The sequence below is a fragment of the Zea mays genome, chromosome 1 (assembly GCF_902167145.1).
Source record: "Zea mays cultivar B73 chromosome 1, Zm-B73-REFERENCE-NAM-5.0, whole genome shotgun sequence".
Taxonomy (NCBI): Eukaryota; Viridiplantae; Streptophyta; class Magnoliopsida; order Poales; family Poaceae; genus Zea; species Zea mays.
The window spans coordinates 247,009,512-247,029,913 of NC_050096.1; the positions used below are offsets into that span (position 1 = coordinate 247,009,512).

Genomic DNA, 20,402 nt, shown 5'->3' on the forward strand with positions numbered 1-20,402 from the left:
ACGGGGGGCGACAACGAGGCCATTAAAGCCAAAGATTCGGAGACCCGGCGGCAGGTGGCACTGATGGTCTCGCCAGCGGAGGCAACCACCTCTGTAGTGGGGAGCCTCACCAGCGGCGGCGACCACCTCAGCACCGACGACAGTGGCCACCTGCGACCAGTGCCATACCGGCGAATGGCGGCCGCCCCAACGCGCATGAAGAGGTCCTCGCTCCCGTCCTCACTGCGGGAGTAAGGACAAGACCATCCAAGAACACGGACACCGCCCCCGCGGCGTACGACGTCTTGTACGACCCCCCCCCCCCCCCGGTGCGGCCGGCGACGCGAGAGAAGTCGTGGATGTGGCCGACCTGCGCACGGCGCGACCGTCGCCCGTGCGGTGGACGGACAGCCACGCCCCGACCAAGTAGCAGGAGGCAGCGCCAGAGGCGGCACCAAAGCCATCCAGGCCGAGGAGACAGACACGCGGCAGCTGACGGCGCCTGCAGCCGGTCGACCCCGCTAGCCGAAGTTCGCCTCCTCCGCAAGGCTGGTGAACGCCCTTCTCCCCCGAATGCTCGGGGAAGAAGCGGGTCACCAGTCCATGCGGAAGGCAGGACCCCAACTCGGCTCGCCCCCCTCCCCAACGCGGATGATGAACATCCTTGAAGCTGAGGACATGGGGGAGGCCGCAGCCCGGCTCGCTTCTCCCCACCACAAGGCTGGTGGTCATCCCTCTAGATGACCACTGGTGGGGGTTGCGGTCGGGCTGCATGATGAAAATCCTTGAAGCCGAACAATGGCGAAAGAGCGCCAACCCCCACGGGGTTGCGCTCCTCTAGCAGCAGCAAGAAGAAGACAAGATCGGCAGCGCCACCACGAGTGCGAGCCCTTCGGCGGTGAGATCGTCGGAGGGGGCGGCCCTGACGTGGATCCCTCCAGAGAACATCGGCGCACCCCATCTGGAGGCGCGGAAGACGAAAGGGCGCGATGAATGCAAGAGGAGCGAGGCATGGCTACTGCCCGGGAGATCGACCCCTTTTTAAAGGTAGATTTCCCCACTCGCGCCCCAAAGCGTCACGGGCAAAGTCTCCCCCGACGTGCACCAGGGTTCCCACCCTATGACACGGGGGCCAGCCCCCACATGTCATACGGACTGACCCGAAGCACGAAGAAGGCGAACCACCGCACAAGGAGCGTGCAACTGCCCCGCGGTTATGCGCCCCTTCATTTTCGGGGCAACCAGCGGTCAGGAAGACAAACCGCCTCACAAGGAGCATGCAACCGCCCCGCGGTTATGTGCCCCTTCATCTTCGCCGAAACCAGTGGTTGAAAAGGCGAACCGCCACATAGGAAGCATACAACCGCCCCGCGGTTGTGCGCCCCCTCAGCGTCGCTGCAACCGGCGGTCCAACATGGGGGCCTAGGCCCACATGTCATGCAACCGGCGCGCCGGTTACCGGGTGCGGAAAAATCGCACCGTCGCTCGCGCCAATGCCACGTCTTCTCGGGGCCGTCGCGGAAGACTGAAAATATAAGTTTTCAGAACCAGTACAGCGACTCGAGGCATCCCACGCATGGCCCAACAGTGACATTAAGTACGAAGGTCACGGGCCAGTCAGCCGTGGGAATAGGCGTAGCAGTCGGCATGACCATAGGCGGGCCGGCAGTAATTGCGTCAACAGGTGCGCAGGAGCAGCAGGCCAACTGCTAATCAGACTCTGGCCCCACCTGCAGGCTCGCATCCTCCCCTGAGGCGGGCCCGAGGGCCACTGTCGGTACCCTGAATCAGGGGTACCCTCTTCTATAGTATGAAGACGCTGTGCACGTACGCCGTCTCCAGGCCACACGGAGAATGGCACCCGAGCCCACCACATGGGCAGGGCTAAGGGCACCACGTGGCAAGGAAATACAATACACCCCAGGATGCATCATTGGGTCCGGACCTCCACAGAGGGACACCGGACCCCTGTACATACAAGTCCGGAGCTCCTAAGAAGGCATGCCGGGTCCCTCGGGTGGGCCCCAGATCCCTCCGAGTAAGGTCCAGGCCTTGGCAAGGTCTCGGGACGGGGAGGACCCCGGCATGAGTAGGGGTCCGGTGCTGGCACTTGTCCAGTCCATGCCCTACGCTCCCCACTCAGGCGGAGACCCGTTGCTGCCGTGTGGCTTGTGGCCCGTGACATAAGCCAACGGGCCAAGGATGACGTAAGGCCCCTAAAGCCGTGCAGCCTCTGCATTTATTGTGGAGAGGACGCGCTGCCTGCCACCACGCTGACAGGCGACGTGCCCTCTCAGCATTTAATGTGTCCTGTCCAATCCGCTGGCAGACGGCGTCAGGGTCATCCAGCAGACGGCGCGCCTGTCCAGTCTGTTGACAAACAGTGCGCCCGTGCCGTCCGGCGCACTGAGCTCATCATCCCTTCTACAAGAAGCTTCCCCGGCACGCCGAAGATACGCAGATCTCGGATGTTAGGGCACAAGAAGATTGCCCTAGCAGCGAACATTTGTAGCTCAAAGTGCTATATTCATTATGTCGCTGGGCCCACTTGTCGGGGCTCAGTACCTTTGTGCACGCCCCCCTTCAACTATAAAAGGGGAGGCATGCGACGTTACAAGACAGATCCAATCTTAGGCTCACTCAGACACTCACAAGTTCATACAAGCTCTCAAGCAATACATCACACAGTGGAGTAGGGTGTTACGCTCTGGCGGCCCGAACCACTCTAAATCCTTGTGTGTTCTTGTGTTTCCTTCCAGTTCCCAACTAACAATCAAAACGCCTAGGCCCCTCCTCATATTAGGATTTAGGGCGGGTGCACTCCGCCACCCGGCCGGAGATTTCCTCTCCGACAATATGTCTTATTTATTGTCTCTTCTTGCATCCCCTTCATTGTTTTTCACGCCATCATCTCTTACTTAACCTTTTTCTTTTAGAAGAAGAATGGGCTTAAGGACGAAGGTAGACCTTAATCTAATTATGCTGCCTTGTTTTCAAATATCCAAAGGTATTGAAAACAAGTCCACAACACCTTCCTGGAGAGAATTTTCTTGTTTTCATCGGGAACCTGAGGGCCGCCGATGAGGACACATTTTCCCTTTTCTTTATCGGTCACCTTCGGCCGAACCAAGACTTTTCTACCATTGAGATCCATGGTGTTGATGGGGAAAGGCTGTTTATCCACTGCATTCCTGAAAATTCAACCTGCCCTCATTAATGGCTGATTGTATCTAACAGTGAAACACATTACGATCACTAGTGGAATGAGAAAAGGAATTATGTCATTTACAATAAGCTTTCTTTTTTAATTCATCAAGAGGTGGAATGGTATGAGCCATTTTAATGGTGCCACTTTTTACTAATTCATAAAATATTTTGTCACATTTGGCAACAATAAAGGTAAATTTTACCTCTTCTTGCCGATTTTTTTGGACCAGCTGTAAAGAGGAATAGAATGATGATTTGGCCTTGAATAGCCAAACCATCTTAGCGGCATACACCTCTTTTGGCTCGTCATTCGAGTTACTTTTATCATAATTGACTAAATAGATATTGTGACATGCTACTCTAGGCGTATTATCGCTCCAGCTTTCACAAGACAAAGCCTGCTGATGTAATTGTGCTAGTGTACAAAGTTGGATGTCTTCTAATTTTTCTTTTAAATAATGGCGCATCCCATTAAGGGCTAGCCCTACTAACTTTTTCTGCAATGTGAGTTTGAAAACATTGGTTCCTAGTGTCCCGGAACCTCCAAATATAATCATTAACCGATGCATTTTTCCATGTTGTGGGGCTGCTAAATCAACTAGGTCTAACTCATAATCTTCAGAGAAAAAATGTTCATGGAATTTTTGTTCTAAATCTGCCCAAGAGTAAATAGAGATAGGTCGTAAAGTGGCATACCATGTGAAAGTAGTACCAATTAGGGATAATGAAAATAGACGTACGCGGAATTCCTCCCTATCAGCTAATTCCCCTAATTGGGCTAAGAATTGGCCTATATGCTCGTGTGTGCTCCTCCCCCGGTCACCCAAAAAAATTGTAAATTTGGATATCCTTGTCTCCTGGCGGCCAAAAAAGACTCATACCCATGTGTTGGTGGAATCATACCACGATTTTGACGCAGAGAGAGGTTGTGTTGGGGTGAGTAGGAGTTTTGATGATAATAACTTGCATCTTATTCTGCATACACTGTCTCAGACGGTCCGATAACATACTCGTACAGTCAGCGCTTAGAGCTGAACAATCCGAGCACGTTAGTCGTTCCTAGCGTGGGTTTTGGTGGTTCGTCGCGGAGTACGTGACCGACCACCACTAGACCGGACTGTCCGACCTTAGGCCCAGACTGTCTAGTCGTGCGCAAGGGCACGAGTTCCCCCATACGGGTGGTGGAGGATGTGGATGTCTGGTGTAGGAGTTCATCAGCATCCCATAAAGTGGCTGGGATTGGCATGTCCATTTGCAGTCGATGAATCTTGTGTGTTTTTTTAGTCTTAACATCATGCGATGGAAAATTGGCCACAACAAATTTGTTCTCGTTGTTCATCTACGTAAGATCTAAGAGCTTGGACGTCGTTCGTGTTACTTGCATTGGGGTAGTGGTAGTAGGTCTGAGTGATGCCAGGTCAGTTTCCCGTTGTCGGACAACTTTCTAATGCCTGTCCAACTTGAAATTGGACATGCATTTCGCTCGGCCTCCTTGATCAGCTGCTTCTTGTGCTCCTCGAATTCCTGCTAATCTTTAGCCGGCATATTCTCCATAGTCGGCTCGATGATATTGCTGAGAGAGATATTAGAGTTATCCTTAGAACCAGCCATATAGGGTCGATCTGTGTTAGGTCACACCTAATTATGGCCATGGCCTGATAAATCTGTTCCCTAACAGAGTAGTCAAAAAGTGTGTTGGTGCCGATCAGGGCGCCAATCACTCAAAAATGTACCAGCGGCGGTGCTCTCTGCCGCTACGCAGACGGTCCGCGACCTAGGGCCGGATGGTCCGCGACCCTGCGGAAGGAGCAGGTTTTCCCCGCATTTAGCTGGACGGTCCACGCGTCGAGCCCAGACGGTCTGCGTGTGCGCAGGGGTGGCGACGATCGTTAACAACACCTAGATCTCGCCCCCGAGCGGGACCCATTAGGAAGGTGAGATTCTAGGATTGTCTTGGGTCGGCAGGCCACCCAAAATGCCTTCAAACGACGTAGAGTCGAAGAAATGTGAAGATGGGATGAGAAAGATTACATTGCTGCTACTCGTAGGGCACAAAAGTAAAGAAATAAAAGATAGATTTCTTCGATTATTGGTGCCTGCAATCGGTCGTACTCATTCATTCATATATATATATATACCCATTACTATATGTTACCCAACAAAATCCGCGGTTTTAGACGGATAAACACACAAGGAAAAAGGGTCTTAACCGCCTGATCTAATTTTAACGTGGACCGTTCGACCACAGAGCCGGACCGTCCAACCCCTCCCTGGTGGCACATATGGTACTCAACATATGCCCCCTTGCCTTTTAGGAAAGCTGAGCGAACAAAAAGCACCCGGTACAAGGCATTAAGGCATTAGCAACCTGATGTGTAAGTGTAAACATCGGTTCTCTAGGCATCTTACTATACACTTGGATGATAACGCTTCAATGAATGCCCATTCAATGCTTTATGTAGCTCATCACCTTGCAGAGTCTGTAACGCGTTACCATATATTACATGTGTGACTATGTAAGGCCCTTCTTAGTTTGGAGACCATTTGGCAACTTACGATCCCTGTTCAGTATAGTTTTTTAGACAAGGTCATCAACTTGAAATGACTTAACATTCACCTTCTTGTTATATGCCTTGACGACTATGACCTTATATCGTTCGTGGCCCGGACCGTCTAACCTTTTTAGGTGGCACATATGGTGCTCAACTAGTTGAATGCCCGTGCGTTGCTACGGTTTCCATGTATTACATAGTTGTACCTTATTTGAATGGGATAATTATTGAAACAAGTACAACCAAAATGTAGGTAGTTTTTTTATTGCTAGAGCTATTTGGTAGCATATCTCAAACATGTACACAAATAAAACATAACATAATTGACCCGTAGAAAAAAAGCTAATGCAAGTAGTCTACAATAAACAAATCATTAGTATCAATCTCTTACCGCCACTTCTAGACCTCTACTGCCACACCATGACAATTCCCCTACACTTCACCTGTCAATTTCTTCTTCGGCTACTTTAACATTTCCAAAATGTATCAGCTCCATTTGTTCTTTCTAGATCTGTAGTCCAGGATAAGTATAAGATGGATCATAAACAGATACGACAAGAACATCACATAGAGATACACCATTTAAATATGGAGGTAGGTATATACAGTGTGTCGAAATTCAACCTAATGTGGGGAACATTTGTCTAGTGGATGTCATTGCTCTCCAGACCCCTTCTATAGTAGTTTCTCCCAATCCAGTAAAACGACCAGTGTTATATGCTCAGCAAAACAAAAAAGACACACAGAGAGAGAGATAGAGAATTCATCCATGACCCACACCAAACAACCCATACCTTGAGCCTATGAGAGAAACTGGATTGGTAGACATAATTTCTAGCGATTTCGCACAAGTCACATGAGCTCAGCTTCCAAAGTTGCCAACAGCAACAGGCAATCCAAACTAAGAACATCTGGGTGGGCAGACAAATAGATAACAAATATAACTTATATGGAAGTACAAATAGTCCCTCAAATTTAACACATGTAACTGAAAAGGATATGATTATATGAATGGCAGGTATGGCTAATGAGATATTTTATAGTTTTCAGGGTTAAGAGGACTGGTTTAAATATGGTAAATAATTAGTAGAGCGCCTACCCAAACTTGCATTCTTTTTCTCCATCTCAACAATACAAGCTAATCTATCATGGACCCGTCAAGAACATATTGCCAGTTTAGCTCCATAGCAAAACACTAACATAAAAAACTATGACAGTCTCTCACATCTGAAAGTTTTTGTGCTGCTTCTTGTTTGAACTTCTTGTCGTACATGAAATAATATAAAAATTAACCTCATAAAGATGTGAATGCTTACATACTTATGTGCCATGCTGGTTAGAAGTTACCATTCTTGGGGTATACCGGCTTCATCACGAGTCGTGAAGTTGAATGGACCCTTCAGTACACGACATACTCCTTTATCAAGTCTAATGTTTAAATGAACATTCCATTAGTTGGCATGATCTTGTATAAACATATATCACACACTATAAAATCACGAGGAGAGCAAACCTTGGAAATTATCTCCTGGTTCACGACCCATCATTTGTGTCAAGCTTGTGTCATCTTAATCCCTGGGCCGGTGAACGACTGAACGCCATCCCCATCTTTTTTAGTGCAACACATCAATGGATGAGTCATGAGTCCCAATTGTTACATGACATTTCAAAATTGATAATGAGTCCATCTTGACAGCAAAAGATAGGACTAACAATAGTTGTTGCATCCAAGGCTTATTGTGATAAGTATCCATCAATGAGAATGAGACCATGCAAGGCCGGCGCGCATTAAGTGTGATAAGTATTCCTATAAAATTGAAAAAATGAGAAAAGGAAAAGCACAGGAAGGAAAAAAATGAATTGTATGATCTGGTAATTCAATGACATCTGGATATGCTACTCAACTATATTTTCTAAGTCATGTCATCGGTATTCTTTTATCTTAAGCAAAATTTAGGGAAAACGCAGAATTAAAACCTGCAACTGATATGTTGATCGATTGGAAGGCCCAATATAGCATTTCAAAAAGAGTATAGACCAAGTTACACTCCAACTTGTTTGGAAAGTGGACTGGTTAGAACCCATATTACCAGAAGCAACAGGAAAATAAAGGGGGTGTGGTACCATTTCTTGTTCAATGAATGTTTACAGAACAGTTACAATTTAGTGACCCTTCATGAATAATGTCTAGACTATGCCAGTAGTGTCAGTTTTTTGTTCATACACTAAACTGTACAGGCTTAGCCACTTGCCTCCTCGTGAACAGGGGTCAAAATAGGATGTGTAATCAGGTTCCTTGATGCAGTAGGAGATGTTACATCTTCCACTTCAGATCCAGACTCGGCAGATGCATCACTCCCTTTTCTCTGCTTCAGCAGAATAATGGAGTAAGTACTGACTGATGATTGAGAATGATGCATCTTGAAACTTCTACTCTCAATAATTCATAGACTTACAGTTGGGTGATTTGGCCTAGCATAACGTATTATTTTTCCATCAATGCTGGATATGGTCACAATTTGTCTGCCATAGTTTGCCTCGTCATTGAGGACTCTCTGGACAAATTGAAGATGCATCAAGTTAGCAACAGAAGACATTGAAGTATCCCCTTTTCTTCTTTGATATTTATTCTTGTTTTCTTTTTCATAATACTTGGTGGCTGGGGTAAAGTGACAGGATATTTTTTTACCTTTATTATGTTTCGGGTCACTCTTGACCCTTGTACCTCTTTTCTTCCTTAAATGAAATGACGCGCAGTTCTCCTGCGTTGTTCGAGAAAAAAAATAAGTCTTAAATAACGCATTCATTCAGTATCGTAAATTGTATATGTTAAATATTTTTTCTATAAACTTGAGCAAAGTTAGAAGAGTTTGGCTTAGGTCAAAACTAAAGCAACTTAAATTTTGAAAGAGGGGAGCATTAGACCTTTCTCTGGTTTTAAGCACATTCATATTGCTGACTGCATAAACTGAGAACAGCAAAATCCAATCAAATAAAACAAAAGGGTGCTGATTGGCCTAACAAAATCATTGCTAATCCATTTGAACTACAACAATTTTTATGTTAATCACTGGATTAAGCATAAAAGACTTGCTTAGCCTGCAATTTCATGCTACTGTCATCCTCAATTAAATCATTGTTACACAATATTAGTTCTAGCATGGTGAAGTTTATGGCATAATATTAGCACAGAACATACAGAATATTAAAGAAATTTATGGAACATCCAAATACAGTCTAGGGAAATAGGTCACCACCTTTACGATTGATGTGATGTCACGGAGTGGGACCCTTGGGTACTAGTCAGGTAGGGGGCTTCTCCTCTTTGGTTTAGCCCTCGCTGCAGGTGTTCGGACCCATCGAGCCAGCGGCTTGGCGGCGCCCTTTGCCTGGGAAGTTCCTGGTGATGCCACCCTTCTCCTGATAAAAAAACCACCAGCAGAGTTGCTGGCGAGCGCCGGCCTGCTGGCAGTTCTCAATTGAGGCATCTTGTAGTCCTGCGAGAAGTTTGTGTAGCTCATATCGGTGAGACATGTTAGAAATATGCCCTAGAGATAATCATAGAGATGAGCATATTTCTTTGTATCCATGATATATATATTGCTTAATTGAATATCCATGGAAGGCACCTTGTATTGATTAGCAATTATGTGAATTGTTTGTGAGATTCTTTACTTATATGGTTATTCTAAATGATGTCCCTAGTCAGAGTCGATGACTAGCACATATATTAGTTGATGACTACATTTCACAAGTCATGAACATGGAGATGTTAAACTAATAATGTGGGTGCATGTATGACATGAGGCTGGACCGACCCAACGTGAGATATTGTAATATAGTTCTCTTTTTGCAACATAAATATTGTATCCTTAGACTTGAGATTGTCGCATGTTCTCAAGATGTGAATTGACTTACTTAGGGACTATAAACGCTATTCTGTAACTGGGTAGTTATAAAGGTAGTTTTGGGTTTGTCAGGAAGCATGCTGTGAGGCATGGTCAGTCAAGATGGAATTTGTCCCTCTATTTGTGAGAGAGATATCTCTGGGCCCCTCGAGTGATTGGATCAAGAAATGCATGGTCGTGCTAGGGTTAAGAGTTAACCATTGAAAGGATTCCAATTCACAGTATCGAGAAAGAGAGGTCAGCTTAGAGCCAGACCAAATATCGTGAGACAAAGGGAACAACATGTACGTAATGTTGCAATGGTTCGTCTGATATGGTCTTTACGTGCGCATAAGAGTTGACATGTCTTGCTAGAGGCCGCTGTCAATTATTGGGACATGTAAGAGTACTCAGGCTATGTCTATTTGTACGTGAACCTATAGGGTCACACACTTAAGGGGAAGGAAGCCTAACTCGGATTAGATCCGAGTTAGACTGGGCTTTAGGGTTAATGATGGGCCTCGGTGTCAGAAGCCCACCATAACGCCTATATAATGAGGGGCAGGGGCACGGTTAGGATTAACCTAATTCGCCACCAGCAAACGAGTAGCCGCTCGCCTCTCGCCCTCGCCAAGCCGGCGTCGCAAACCTAGCAGTTCGGTACGCGGCGCTTCCTCCTTGTACGTGTGGATACCTCGGAGGTGCTGCATCTGGAGCACTAGGACGAACCGTGCGAGGACGTGAAGGACGTCGTCGACTGCACGGCACTGCTCGACGTGTTCATCTACATCGAGACGTCTTCCGCTGCTCTGCGCGTCTAGTGGTAATTCCATGACCTATAACCGTAGTAGTTCTTGGTATTATGGGGTTGAAAATTTTGTTTTGCGCTAGCGTAGCCTCCCCGTAATCCTACAGTGGTATCATAGGCATGTTCTGCGTAGTTTTAGGTCTGGATCTAGGTTCATGAGATGGATCTACTTGATTCACGGTTTGATTAGATCAATTGGTTTTAAAGGGTTGAAGTAGATTACATCAGATATGACTGAAGAGATAAGTTCGTCCTTCTCTGTTATGTGCGCGACTTGCCCCTACCGGCTGGAATCACCATCGGGGCTAACTGCGTACACAACCAGCAGATTGACGTAACAGATCGACGTCATGAGTGTAATCTTCTTCGGGTCGAAAGTCTCGGATTTGGGTTGATTTGATCAACCGCATGAGATTTTCAGTGGAATTTCCATACATACGATGCATGGAATCCTGTGAGTATCTGCTGTAGTGGCGAACATATAGAAACGTGGCTATCTGCTGTAGTGGCGAACATATAGAAACGTGTTTGTCTAATCTGTTTTTGCAGGACATCTTGTGATCGGTATGGCTATTGTGTGTATATGATGCATAATTAATAAATTATTCATGACCTGCGTGTCGTGACCAGGGCAATACGGCTGGAGCCACATGTATTGTCCAAATTTAATGTAATGACCTGCGTGTCAACATGTGATGATCCAAAGTGTATATGTAATTTGTTTACCAGCATACGTTAGATAGGTCTTGAAGGACTCATCACCTGAAGGATGGCATACCTATATCATGGAGATGGAGATCATCGTGATGGACAGATTATTGGAGATGGGGATCACCATGTGACAGCAAGCCATACCGAATCACAACTGTTGTGTGAATGCCATTCTTAATATTCTACTTGTTCATATTGCATATATGTCCTTGCGTGTGATGATATAAGTAGGACGATCCCTCATAAATGTTTAAGCTTAAATGCCTCTCCAAACCTTGCACTATCATAAGTCTTGTACAATTGGTGGTGGGTCTATGAAATTAGGGTGCCACCAGTTTTCCTTGACTAGATAGGTTTGTATCGGATACGAACTGCAGAAAGGGTTGGTTAACTTAAACAAAGTCAGCTTAATGGTTAAGGACTTTGGGGCATAAGGTTGGGAGCCGAGACATAGAGATGTCACCCAACAACAGAAGTCATATATATGATATGATTAGCAAGGAGTTGCTTACCGATCTACCTTGTCTTCTAGCGGTGATGCTAAAGCTCACTAGTAGACTTGTTAGTTGTGGGTTCTGAATCACTAAGTATCAATCGAGAGATATTGATTTTAGTGGGAGTAGACTATTAAATGTTTAATATGATTTACTTTGTCATGGATATTTTTGTCTTAGTATTTTGCATTATTTTGTTGTAGATAAATGGCACGTAGCACACCAACATTTACTTTGCGATCAATTCTTGAAAAGGATAAGTTAAATGGAACAAACTATACAGATTGGATCCGTAACCTGAGAATTGTTCTCAGGGCTGAAAAAAAGGAAGACGTTCTAGACACCCCACTGCCAGAGGATCCTGGTGAAAATGCAACTGCTGCAGCTAAAACCGCTTACAAGAAAGCAATGGATGCCAATCTTGAAGTGAGTTGCCTAATGCTTTCTTGCATGGAGCCTGAGCTACAGATGCAGTTTGAGACAAACCATGAGGTGCACGATATGATCGTGGCGCTCAAGGATATGTTCCAGACTCAGGCTAGGACTGAAAGGTTCAATGTGTCCAAAGCCTTTCTGGAATGCAAGCTAGCAGAAGGCGCAGCAGTTGGGCCACACGTAATCAAAATGGTTGGTTACAGTCAGAGGTTGGAGAAGCTAGGCTTCCCAATAAGCCAAGAGTTGGCCACTGACTTCATTTTGGCATCTCTTCCGCCCAGCTATGGAAACTTCATCACGAACTACCATATGCATGGGGCGGAGAGGGGCCTCAATGAACTATGTGGCATGCTGAAGACAGCAGAGGGGGACATAAAGAAAAGCGCTGGCAGCAGCGGCCATGTGATGGCGGTCCAAAACAAACCCAACTTTAAGAAGAAGGGTAAATCTCAAAAGAAGAAGGGCAAGGCAAAGGATACAGTATCCAAGCCAAATCAAAAGCCCAAGGCTGGACCAGCTGCAGATGCAGAGTGCTTTTATTGCAAAGAACTTGGTCACTGGAAAAGAAATTGCAAGCAGTACTTGGCCTCTATTAAGGATCGCGACGGTAAGGGTACAGCCGCAGCAGGTACACTTGCTATTCACATTACAGAAATTTTTCTTGCTGATTCTTATATTAATTCTTGGGTATTTGATACCGGATCGGTTGCCCATATTTGCAATTCGATGCAGGGAATGATAAGAAGTAGAAGCGTGAAAAGAGGAGAAGTTGATTTCCGGGTAGGCAATAATGCAAGAGTTGCTGCGTTGACCGTCGGGACGATGCAACTCCACCTCCCATCAGGATTTATTTTGGAGTTAAATAATTGTTATCTAGTTCCTAGTATGAGTCGAAATATTATGTCTCCTTCATGTTTGATGAAGGATGGTTATTCATTTGCGAGTGAAAACAATGGTTGTGTGATCTCTAAGAATGGCATGTTTGTGGCTTTTACATCCATTATGAATGGGTTATTCATTTTAAATCATGATGATGCACCTATCTGTAATATTAGTGCTAAAAGGCCTCGGCCTAATGATTTAAGTCCTACCTACATGTGGCACTGTCGTTTGGGTCATATAAGTGAGAATCGCATGAAGAAGCTTCATTCTGATGGGCTTTTAACTTCGTTTGATTTTGAATCATACGAGACATGTGAAGCTTGCTTACTTGGTAAGATGACCAAGGCGCCCTTCACGGGTTTACCGGAGAGGACATTAGATTTATTGGAACTCATACATACTGATGTGTGCGGACCAATGAGTACGACAGCTAGGGGAGGATTCCAATACTTCATAACCTTCACTGATGATTTTAGTAGATATGGGTATGCCTACTTAATGAAACACAAGTCTAAATCCTTAGAAAAGTTCAAAGAGTTTTAGAATGAAGTAGAAAATCAGTGTGGCAAGAAAATTAAAGCACTGCGATCAGATCGTGGAGGTGAATATTTGAGTCATGAATTTAGCAATCATCTAAGGAGTTGTGGAATTGTTCCACAGCTTACGCCGCCTGGAACGCCTCAGAGGAATGGCGTGTCTGAGCGACGTAATCGGACTTTATTGGATATGGTTCGATCAATGATGAGCCAGTCGGACCTACCTTTGTCGTTTTGGGGATACACTCTAGAAACAGCAGCTTCCACACTAAATAGGGTACCATCTAAGTCCGTAGTTAAGACACCATATGAGATGTGGACTGGGAAAACTCCCAGTTTGTCTTTCTGAAGATTTGGGGTTGTGAGGTTTACGTCAAGCGACTTCAGTCGGATAAACTCACTCCAAAATCGGACAAGTGCATGTTCGTGGGATATCCAAAGGAAACTTTAGGATATTACTTTTACCACCGGTCAGAGGGCAAAGTGTTTGTCGCCCGGAACGGTGTGTTCTTAGAGAAAGAGTTTCTCAAAAGATAGAAAAGTAAACAAAAGGTGTATCTTGAAGAAGTTCAGAATGAGCCAGTGGGACAAGATTCAACAAGTGATGCTAATGTAGCAGAACAAGTTGAGACGTCTATGGCAAGAAAATCACCACCACAACCATGAAGGTCAGCAAGGCTTCGCGAGGCACGAGGAGAAGTGCTATTGTTGGGCAATGGGGAAGTGTTGTTGTTAGACAACGACGAACCTGCAACATATGCAGAAGCGATGATGGACCCAGATTCTGAGAAATGGCAAGTCGCCATGAGATCCGAGATAGATTCCATGGGAGAAAATCAAGTTTGGAACTTGGTTGACCTGCCTGATGGTGTTAGACCCATAGAATGCAAATGGATCTATAAGAAGAAGAAAGACATGGATGTAAATGTTAACATCTATAAGGCTCGACTTGTTGCAAAGGGTTTTCGACAAATTCAAGGAGTTGACTATGACGAGACATTCTCGCCAGTAGCGATGCTTAAATCTATTCGGATCATTCTAGCTATTGCCGCATATTTCGATTATGAGATTTGGCAGATGGATGTCAAAACAGCTTTCCTTAATGGAAACCTAGATGAGGACGTGTATATGATACAGCCCGAGGGTTTCGTCGATCCGATCAATGCTGGAAAGATACGCAAACTTCAGAAATCCATTTATGGGTTGAAGCAAGCATCTCGGAGTTGGAACATTCGTTTTGATGAAGTGGTCAAAGGGTTTGGTTTTCATCAGAATGAAGAAGAAGCTTGTGTTTACAAGAAGGAAAGTGGGAGCGCTGTTGTATTTCTGATCTTGTATGTGAATGACATATTATTGATTGGGAATGACATTCCTATGCTGGAGTCCGTCAAGGCTTCACTGAAAAAGAGTTTTTCTATGAAGGACTTAGGGGAAGCAGCATATATTTTGGGCATAAGGATCTATAGAGATAGGTCGAAGAGGCTTATAGGATTAAGTCAAGATACGTACATTGACAAGGTTTTGAAACGGTTCAACATGGAATAGTCCAAGAAAGGGTTCTTACCTATGTCACATGGTATACACCTTAGCCAGATGCAATGTCCTGCGACGGCTAATGAGCGGGAGCGCATGAGTAAGGTACCATACGCCTCAGCAATTGGATCAATCATGTATGCCATGATAAGTACACGCCCAGATGTTTCATACGCTATAAGTGCTACAAGTAGGTACTAGGCTGATCCAGGTGAGGGTCACTGGACAGCGGTAAAAGGCATTCTTAAGTACTTAAGAAGGACTAAAGATATGTTCCTGGTATATGGGGGTAAGGAGGAGCTCGTTGTAACTGGTTACACCGATGCTAGCTTCCAAACTGACCCAAACGAGTTAAAATCGCAATCAGGTTTTGTGTTCACAATAAATGGTGGTGCTGTTAGTTGGAAGAGTTCCAAACAGGAGACTGTGACTGATTCTACAACAGAAGCCGAGTACATTGCAGCTTCTGAATCTGCGAAGGAAGGTGTTTGGATAAGAAAGTTCCTCATCGAGCTTGGTGTGTTTCCTAATGCATCTAGCCCATTGAACCTCTACTGTGACAACAATGGGGCTATTGCGCAAGCTAAGGAGCCAAGGAACCACCAGAAAAACAAACACGTACTGCGGAAGTTTCACCTCATACGGGAATTCGTTAAGCGGGGTGAGATAAAGATATGCAAAATACATACGGATTTGAATGTTGCTGATCCTTTGACAAAACCTCTTCCACAATGTAAGCATGAGGCACACATGAGATCTATGGGTATTAGATATCTTCTAGATTAACTCTAGTGCAAGTGGGAGACTGTTAGAAATATGCCCTAGAGATAATCATAGAGATGAGCATATTTCTTTGTATCCATGATATATATATTGCTTAATTGAATATCCATGGAAGGCACCTTGTATTGATTAGCAATTATGTGAATTGTTTGTGAGATTCTTTACTTATATGGTTATTCTAAATGATGTCCCTTGTCAGAGTCGATGACTAGCACATATATTAGTTGATGACTACATTTCACAAGTCATGAACATGGAGATGTTAAACTAATAATGTGGGTGCATGTATGACATGAGGCTGGACCGACCCAACGTGAGATATTGTAATATAGTTCTCTTTTTGCAACATAAATACTGTATCCTTAGACCTGAGATTGTTGCATGTTCTCAAGATGTGAATTGACTTACTTAGGGACTATCAAACGCTATTCCGTAACTGGGTAGTTATAAAGGTAGTTTTGGGTTTGTCAGGAAGCATGCTGTGAGGCATGGTCAGTCAAGATGGAATTTGTCCCTCTATTTGTGAGAGAGATATCTCTGGGCCCCTCGAGTGATTGGATCAAGAAATGCATGGTCGTGCTAGGGTTAAGAGTTAACCATTGAAAGGATTCCAATTCACAGTATCGAGAAAGAGAGGTCAGCTTAGAGCCAGACCAAATATCGTGAGACAAAGGGAACAACATGTACGTAATGTTGCAATGGTTTGTCTGATATGATCTTTACGTGCGCATAGGAGTTGACATGTCTTGCTAGAGGCCGCTGTCAATTATTGGGCCAAGTAAGAGTACTCGGGCTATGTCTATTTGTACGTGAACCTATAGGGTCACACACTTAAGGGGAAGGAAGCCTAACTCAGATTAGATCCGAGTTAGACTGGGCTTTAGGGTTAATGATGGGCCTCGGTGTCAGAAGCCCACCATAACGCCTATATAATGAGGGGTGGGGGCGCGGTTAGGATTAACCTAATTCGCCACCAGCAAACGATTAGCCGCTCGCCTCTCGCCCTCGCCAAGCCGCCGTCGCGAACCTAGCAGTTCGGTACGTGGCGCTTCCTCCCTATACGTGTGGATACCTCGGAGGTGTTGCATCTGGAGCACTAGGACGAACCGTGCGAGGACGTGAAGAACGCCGTCGACTGCACGGCACTGCTCGACGCGTTCGTGTACATCGAGACGTCTTCCGCTGCTCTGCGCGTCTAGTGGTAATTCCATGACCTATAACTGCAGTAGTTCTTGGTATTATGGGGTTGAAAATTTTGTTTTGCGCTAGCGTAGCCTCCCCGTAATCCTACAAGACAGTGATTCAAGAACCAACCAGACAATGAATCAGCACATCAGTAAATGGACCAAGAAACCATTAATTTTCTTACAGTTCTGCTCTCGTTCTGCCCAGATTTCTATTGTTCTTCTCCTGGATCTATGCAACGAATTATCGGTGCCCCGGGCACTGTTGCTCTTCCCTTCCCCTGGAGGCGTGAAATATTTTTTGGATGAAATTGCCAGATTGGCAAGAAATATTCAGAGAGGACGTGAGCAACCTATTCACCAAATTCTATGCACCTATTGGCTATTGCTCGGTTTCCGCCTCTCCGTGATTTCTCCCAATATCAACGCGATCCCTACGAGTCTAGGCCACCTGCAAGAAAAACACAAGGCAAACGAGAGCAACAGTTCAGACAAGAGCTTCATCAAAACCATGCAAATCCCAGCCGCTCTACTCATATTCCCCATCCTTGGCAGGTATTCGAACCAAAATAACCAGTCAAACACGTAAGAACAAAGAGACAGAGGCTGAACCAACAAAATCCCACGGAAGAACCAACCAAACCCCTCCTGCTGTCCTTCGATTCTCACCTCGAACAGGTTCTTTCAGCTCCTGATCCCGCCTCCGAATCCTTACCTGTCTGCAGATCTGTGGTAACAGAACCAACAAAGAAGAACTGAATCACGAACCGCCCGAAAAGATGCAAGAACATAGCCGCTGGAGAACAGCAAAGGTTGCTCACGATTTTCGCTCTGCTCCTCTCCGAGCCGCGGCGATCCGGCCCCCGTGACGGCTTCTTGATACAATAGGACCCTGCTTGGGGTGTGATTTCTGGGTAGATTCCCTAGGGTTTGAGCCTGGATGGAGATGGCTACTGGGTACTACTGGCTACTGGGTACCACCATGCCGCGCTTGGGAGAGGTCAGCGCCAGCGAGCGGTCCACGGCGACGACAAAAGCGCGAGGGGGAGCTGAACGGAGATTCGCAGCGGATGACGGGATCTAGGAGGAGGGCGTTGATGGCGGCGGATGACAGGATTTGGGAGTGGCCCCCTTCACCAGCCTGTCCTTGGCGAGAGATCCGGTGGCGGTGGGGGCTGCGGCGGGTGCGTGTCCTGCGTGGAGGACAGGATACCGGTAGCCACGAAAGGGTCCCCTCCGGCCTCACGGTAGGCGGAGTCGATCTGGTCGAAGGTGGCGCTGGCGAATGCGTCGAGCAGCCAGGCGAGCGCTGATGGCGGACCCTAAGCATGGAGAGAGGATGGCGAGCGAGCGCTGAGAGCGGGATCTGCGCGGGCGAGCGCTGATGGCGGTGGAGGGGATTCTCCTGCTCGACGGAGGGAGCGCTGATGGCTTGGGGATTGCATCGCGGGGTGGGTGCAGGGGCGACATTCGCGGGGACGGGCGTGGGCATGCTGCGGGGGGAGGCGGAGCCACGAAAGTGGTCTACACTATGCTCTTAATAGTTGTAGAGATTTCTATATATTAACCGCGGGAGCAAAGAGCTCACCACGTTGTGCCACGTCATCATCTATGTTCTCAACCGTCCGATCGGCTACCAACGGCAGGTACAACCGACGGCAGCTACAACTGCCCTGCGTATAATGCAGCCAGCTGGTCCATGTCGCCGTTAATCCCCTCTGCCGTTGGATTTTAATCACACAGCCAATATAATTATCATTTCAAAAGAAAAAAAAGAAACACAACACAACATTTTCAGTGTGCTGGTTCCACTCCACATTTCGATGGAACTATGTTTCAGCATTTATACGTGAAATGTTGGATCGAGTCTTTAATTAAGAATGTCCAGTTTTATATAATAACTAGGTATGTACCCGTGCGTTGCAATGGGAGTACGCTGGGATGAGCATCGACACATATCTGATCGGATCTTATATTTTCTTGGGGGTCTGAAGAAAGTTTGCTCGGAAGCCAAACATGTTAAGACCTGAGTATGTATTACCCTTGTGCCCCATCAGCACATTGTTCCGCGCTTGTATGAGAAGAGCAGTAATCAATTTTTCAGTAGAGCTTCCAGTAAACTCTAATGGCAGTTATGGTGTCCAGGTGAATCGAAGTTCTTTGCATGCACAAGATTTTTCATTGACTATGAAGGGTGTCTGACTATTCTGACCTCAGTGAAAAGAGCAGTAATCAATTTGCGAAATAATATGAACAACATGCCTATTTGCATTTCAAAGTGCTAATTTGCATTAAGACCGTATTGCTCCACAAGTGTGTCAACAAAGGAATACTAAAGTGGAAAGCAAGACTTGACCAGCTCAGGTCAGGTGTGGTAAAGTGTGTTCGATGAACCAAAAATAGCAACAATCATAAGACTATGTTTCATAAATGATAATACAGGGTAAATATTCCAATCCTAAAGCCCTGTTATTTCTACAATCAGAACGACACAAATCCAATGGTGATGCCTAAAATAAAAAAGGCTTGTTTGGTTAGTGCCCAGCCAGCTTTTTCGCTTTTGTCCTAGCTTTGATTTACAAATGCAGCTGGTATAGAGGAATTCCATGTGTTACCTTGATAAGAACAGAAAACACCGACTTGGATTTAGTGTTCAGAAAATGAAAACCATCAAAGCAGGAATTTAAACTCACAACACAAAATATGATGTTGGTTTCTAATATTGCAGGCCGTAATTTGTATTTTCCTTTGACCCTGAAGATGCATTTAACATGCGTACCCGTTCCTCCTGGACGGAGCTGCACATGGAGGACATGCATTAATCAACAGTACTTCCAGGTCTAGAATACAGATCCCACCCCAAAATAGTGAGGCCTTACCTTGCACTGGCGGCCCCGACAGCCACCACTCACCCGGGCGCCACTGCACCAACCGCTGTTACGCCCATATGAACTGCGAGCTCAAAGGAGGTCGCTTGTGAGAGTCTTCGTACGTAATGGGTCTAAAAAATCATGTCATTGGTACAATGACCATAATGTTTGAATGAAATCACAGCTCGCTAACAAAAAATTACTTAGATTTCACAACAGAACTGCTCAAAGGTAGGCAGTACAATCTATACAGTTCACGAAGCCATAAGAAACAAAAAATCATAGCTAACTTGTTACAGATTGTTTATTTGATTGCAGGATTCATGGATGAAACAATGCTTACCAAAACCCAGGAGGAAGATATATGCTAGAAACAGGTCATACAGGTCAAACAAACAACACATCAAATGAATCGTAGTAGAGCATAACCAGCTAACGGAATAGGAATACTAAGGACACTATTTTGATTTCCTAAGCAAATTCACAAAGTTGGACATTTACTCCAATGTCTTCTACCTCACAAAATAAAAGTATATTTTGG

At 45.7% G+C, this 20,402-nt stretch overlaps 1 long non-coding RNA gene across 1 annotated transcript; it reads right to left on the reverse strand.

Annotated features, from left to right (window-relative positions):
- Positions 1-7,950: 7,950 nt before the first annotated feature.
- Positions 7,951-8,443, reverse strand: LOC103643574 (uncharacterized). The gene is made up of 3 exons (XR_561102.2): positions 8,428-8,443; positions 8,195-8,293; positions 7,951-8,104 (listed from the first exon to the last, which is right to left on the reverse strand). It is a non-coding gene; the product is annotated as an uncharacterized lncRNA (long non-coding RNA).
- Between the last annotated feature and the right edge of the window lie 11,959 nt (positions 8,444-20,402).